Consider the following 6,000-nt stretch of genomic DNA (forward strand, 5'->3'; position numbering starts at 1 on the left):
CTCTGGAGAAAATTTGGTATGGAGGATAGAGGTACATCTCTAATTGCTTGGTCCAAGGTTTGTCAGCCCAAGAAGCATGGAGGTTTGGGAATTCTGGACATTGCCATACACAAAAAAGCCTTGCTCATGAAAAAGATTTTCAAATTTCTCAACAGAGAGGACAGTCCATGGGTCAACTTTTTATGGGAGAAACATTATCATACAGAACCACCCATGGGTAATTGGAAGGATCCTTTTGGTGGAAGGCTCATGCTCCTCTAATGAATCAATTTAAAGAAATAAGCAAGTGCACTGTTGGCTATGGGAAAACAATTCTTTTCTGGAAAGACTCATGGTTGGATTAACCACTACATCAATATGTTCCTGAGCTGCTTTCTTTTGCCTCTAATGAGAATCAATCTTTGCAAAACTTCTTGGGGGCCCACAATTGGTCTGATAATTTCAATCTTCCTTTGTCAGTGCAAGCCTATGATCAGTTCCAACAGCTCCAAAATCTTGATTTTGTAGAGCAACCAGATGTAAATGATTCATGGCTAATCCATGGGCAAAAAGGAAAATACTCAGCCATCCACACTTACCATCTGTTACTTGAACCAAAAGATGAGCATCCTATTTTCAAACTCATATGGAATAAATCTAGCAGATTAAAACACAAAATCTTCTTCTGGCTAGTGGCCCACAGCAGAACAAACACCAGAGATTTGCTTCAGAGAAAAGGAATGAACTTGGATGATCCTTATTGCCCAGTTTGCAATGAAAAAGCTCAGGAAACAAATATGCATCTGCTTTGGGATTGCAATTTTGCACAAACATGCTGGAAGTCTTTGATTCCAAACAGACCACGAGGGACTTCCATATATGAGGACACCATTCTGGTTAGCAAGCTCCTCCCCAAATGTCGGGGATATACCCCGTGGTATGACCCAGCCGGAGTTATAACCCGGTTGGGATTTGGCAAACCGGCAGAGGTTAAGCTAGATGATAACCCGACAGGTGTTAAGTCAGATGATAACCCGACATGTGTTAAGTCAGATGATAACCCGTCAGGTGTTAAGTCAGATGATAACTCGGCAAGTGTTAAGTCAGATCATAACCTGGCAGACCATCATAAACCGCCAGACCATCATAAGCCGGCAGACAGTCATAACGCGGCAGACAATGATAACTGGTTGACATTCATAACCCGGCAGACAGTGATAACTGGTTGACAGTCATAACCTGGGGACATAGAGTCGCCTGGGGTTATGATGCCCGAGACGTTATGAAGCCCAAGACGTTAAGCCCATGAAGAGAAGTTAGAATAGTTTAAGTCTTAATCCGAGTTGGACTCTACATGTAACCCGCCCCTTCAACATATATAAGGAGGGGCAGGGCACCCCAAGAGAGAGAGGAAATAATCCTAAGGGTTAGGGATAACGGGGAGAGCCGGTTTACGGTGACTCCTTCGTGATGATAATAAAACCTAGCCACAAACAACACGTAGGGTTGTTACCGGATGATGTTTCCCGGGGCCCGAAGCTATCTAAATCCTTGTCTTGTGTTGCGTCTCTCGATTCTGCTCAACCCCTCTCAATCTACCACATAGATGCATTGGCCTCACGACTAAGTCCTCACAATAGGACATCTGCCGTGACAAATCCACGACAGTTGGCGCCCACCGTGAGGCTGACGCACAGTGGTGTTGAGTTCTTGGAGGGATCTCTCCCAGGAATCGAGAAGTTTGTGATTTTTCGGATGAAGAAAAGCCGGGTTGAAAAGATTTGCGTCAACTTCAAAGCTTATAATCTATGAGGTCTGAGAAAATTAAAATCTGTGTGCGCCGTCGCATGCAAGCAGGTGATCCGTCGTGGCCGGATCACCTTTTTCCTTCATCGTCGCGAGAAAGCCAAGTGCAAAGGGGGTTTTCATCTGTACGGGTCAAAGTTGTCAAATTACGGTTGCTTTATCTGATTCGCCGAGTCGCTGCTACCGCATACATGAGTTGTCGAGACTGTCACCATAAGCCAAATCGGTTTTCCCTTTGTCAACTGTGGTTGCTACATGCCTACAAGGAAAAGCTACTATGTGAGTTCAACAAGTGGATACCAAGGAAAGAAGAGAACGATCAGAGGCAAACGGTCACCGCACGTCTTACAAAGCCTTGGTCAATACGGATTTAGTTTTGGTCTCTGAGCCGCTATCGCCGGGCGGGCCTCCGACGGTCGCTCGGCTGCGGCCCCCGCTGCACCAGTGCTTTCCAACCTGCCGCCGGCTCAGTCGAGCTTTGTCGTTTCTGCTTGAACTGCCCGTTTTCAGCTGCAATGGGAGAGTCGCCGCACTACCGCGTTGCCAAGTCATCGTGTACTTTTTCCTTGAGCCGCCAGGGATTTGTTCCTGCCTTTCCCGAGCTTCGAGCCACCACCGCCCGAACCGCCCTTTGCTGTAGCACGCTGAGCCTGGACTCCGCTTCTGCCTTGAGACGCCCTAAGCAGCAGCTCCGTTGACCCATCGACGCTGGCCGGCTGTGCCCGTTCGCCTCTGCTCGACTGCGTCGATGGACCTTGCCATGCCTAAATCGCCTCATCTGTTTCCTCCACGTGAAAAAAAATTCATCCACCAAGGCCTCTGGTTAAAGTGACAAGTGACCCGGGCATGGGTTATCCAATCACCACGACCCGGATGGGGGTTATCCAATGACCACGATCTGAAGGAGAAATCGGTCCGCCTCTGCTTCCTGCTTGCTTTGCCAGCGCCTTCTCGCGGACGCCTCCGCTCCGCGCCTTCGCACGCCCGCACCGGCTCTGCATCCGGGCGCCCAACACCGTGCCTCAGGCCTCCTCTACAAGTTGCGATCGGGCTAGCCCGCGGCCGCCGTTGAACCGCCCGCTGGCTGTGACCCGGTCCTCGGCGCCTAATGACTCACTGCGTGCCTCACTTCCATAGCAGAGGCCGTGCCGGATCGCCCACGCCCTCAACCATACAAGGAATCTCACCTCCAACAGGTCTCCGCCCGCGCCTGAACCGATTTGGTTGCGCCCGAGCTAGTGTCGTTGCGGCCTGCACTGGTCCACTCTAGCCGGCTCCTACGCCATCTCCATCATCACCGCAGCCACCCTGTTGCTATTGACCCGCCGGTTGCCGGTCGTCTCCAAGCACGTCTTGAGCCGATGCGCGCTCCGTCTCCATTACCGATTTACGCCATGGCTGCCTCGAGCTCCATGCATGTCAAGCCACTCATGCTGCTCTTGCTGCGGCTCACCTTCAAATCGCTAGCCACTGTCGAGTTGCGTGATTGGCTCGCTTCTGCCGCAAAGCTGCTGTCGTGGCCTCGTCAAGCCTGTTGCGCTCGAACCGCCCTCGCCAGTGTGTCAGGCCGCCACCAACTTCCGCAATCGCCTCCGCCGGCTCGCAGCCCATAGTCGCCATTGCCCTGGTGTGCCCTCTACTCGCGTCGCCTCCACGGCCTTGAGCCGCCTGCTTCTGCTGCGACCCGATGTCGCGCTGGCTTCGTCTTCGCGGGCCGGTTCGAAGCCACCTACTGTTGTCGGGTCACCAGAGCCCCTCTGCTACTTCTGAGCCGCCATTATAGACACGACTCCGCTCCAAGTCGCCTCCGCCTTGGTCCACTTGCTCGAACTCCGAGCTACCTCAATGAGTCGCCGCCGGGTTGCCCATCTGCCACGGCCGCTCCCCACGCTGGTTTTCCATATCGCCCCGCGCGGCTCCAGCTCGCGCCCGGTCTTCTCTAATTTTGAGCTCGCTGCTCCGAGTCACCTATGGCCCGAGCCGCCGGTCGCCATCGCTTGTACTATGCCTCGCCAGCGCCGGTCTGCACTGCGCTGAGCCACCCGCCGCGGCCTACAAGTCGTCGGCCATTATTAAAGTCGCCGCTGTGGTTCGCCATGCCTCTTGTAAATCCGCCTCCACCATCGAGTTTGAGTTGGCACTGCCATCTCCGTCATCGCGCGCCGAGCTGCTGCTGCTGGCCTCCGTCTCACATCGAGTAGCCGAACCGCCCATTGCCCACTCCCCACGGACCTGCCTGGTTCCCTTCTAAAACGCCACCATTGTGCTGAGCCGCCAGAGGCCTCCGCTTGGCCCCGCGTAAGCTGCTCACCACATCTGCGCCATAAACCGCCTCGGCACAAACCGCCGCCGCTGCTGTGGTTCACCCGGTCAGTCCGCCACAGTCATGGGGCCATTGGACGAGCTGCCTGCGGTTGACGTGCCTCCACCTATGTGTGAGCCTCCGTGTCAGGTTATGCCTATTTTCTGCGCCGCTGTCAGGCCTCCAAGTTTTAAACCGCCACCGGATTGAGTCGCCGGCACTGCACCCTTCTGCCATAGCCTTGCCTTCACTGCGATCGGCTTCGCGCCTTGTGCCGCCTCATGCTGCCACTATGGTATCCCATCACCACACGTCTTCGCGATGTTGTGTTGTTCCGACCGTGCTAGACCGCCGAGTCGCCACAGCCATGTTCAGTCACCACTGCTCACACTCATAAACCGCCGCTGCCTTACAGCGCACTGAGCGCCGTTTCACCGCGCCTTGTATTGTGCTGAACCACCGTGCTGCTCCCTTCTCGTGCGTTTGCACTGAAAAAAAGGGGGTCAACATGACCCGGATGATCTTCTCTGAGCTGCCAGGTGCCGTGTTTTAAACCGCCACTTCTATCATCGGTGCCGCAACCTGCCGGACTATGATTTTAGATAAGACAAATCAGGTGACAGCTATCCAATCAATTTTTTACATTTTTATTTCTTTGAGAACAATTACTCTTGTTTGTGCAAATTCTTATGCAGAACAATTCATCATTACAAAAGAGGGCATCAATTTATGGCCCTTGCCTACACTGGACGGATCGATGGATTTGGTCAATTATAACCCACCGAGATTCAACATATTCCAGCAAACCACTGGTTATATCATGGTCAAGCATGGAGAGTATCAAGCCAACGCCTCGAGTAGTCTTAAGACTCGGGGGCTACGATGACATGACTGAGCAAATATTGTCAGAGCCCGGGTCATTGGAGGGAAGATAACCCAGTCCTGGAGGCTACCGCCATATTGGTGAAAATTTAAAGGCCGTCAGAAAATTTCCGGCTTAAAAAGAAGGATTTCGGTTTAAAATCCGGTTCAAGGGAAAGCTATCTCCCACAAAGATTTGAAGCTCTCAGTAGCCGGTTTAAGAATTTCCGGTTCAAAAAGAATAATCTCTCGCAAGTTCGAGTTCTCATGAAAAATTAAAGGGACCAAAGAGAGTCTGTTGCAAAAGCACAACTCAAACATAGGTGCCCCTTGAGCACAGATCACGGTATCATTTGGGGGCTTGGTCGTATTCGAACCATAGCTACACCTCTTGATCCGGCTATCAAGCCAATATTATCATAAGAGCACAACTCTGGTTACTTCGGTAATCCGGCTATCAAGCCAATATTATCATAAGGGGCCAAAGAGAGTCTGCTGCACAACACAGCTCAAACATGGGTATCCCTTGAGCACAGCTCACAATATCACTTGGGGGCTATGTTTGAACCATAGTCACACCTCTTGATAGGCACAAGGGCACCATGGAAATCACTTGGGGGCTTGGTCGTATCCGAACCATAGCTACACCTCTTGATAGGCTTAAGGGCACCAGGGAAATCACTTGGGGGCTTGGTCGTATCCGAACCATAGCTACACCTCTTGATAGGCTTAAGGCCACCAAGGAAATCACTTGGGGGCTATGGGTTCGAACCATAGTTACACCTCTTGATAGGCATAAGGGCAACAGGGAAATCACTTGGGGGCTTGGTCGTATTTGAGCCATAGCTACACCTCTTGATCGGCGCAATGCCACAATTGTGACTACTTGGGGGCTCTGGTCATATCCGAACCATAGCTTAAACCCTCTTGATCATACACATACATCATCATATATTGCGTTATACATTGCATCATCATTACATCATCATAGCATGTATCATATGGGCACAGATATACCGGTTTATATGGCAGGAATCGGTTTTCAAACCAGG

Source organism: Triticum urartu, chromosome 3A (genome assembly GCF_056163025.1).
Source record: "Triticum urartu cultivar PI428250 chromosome 3A, HENAU_Tu73, whole genome shotgun sequence".
Taxonomy (NCBI): domain Eukaryota; kingdom Viridiplantae; phylum Streptophyta; class Magnoliopsida; order Poales; family Poaceae; genus Triticum; species Triticum urartu.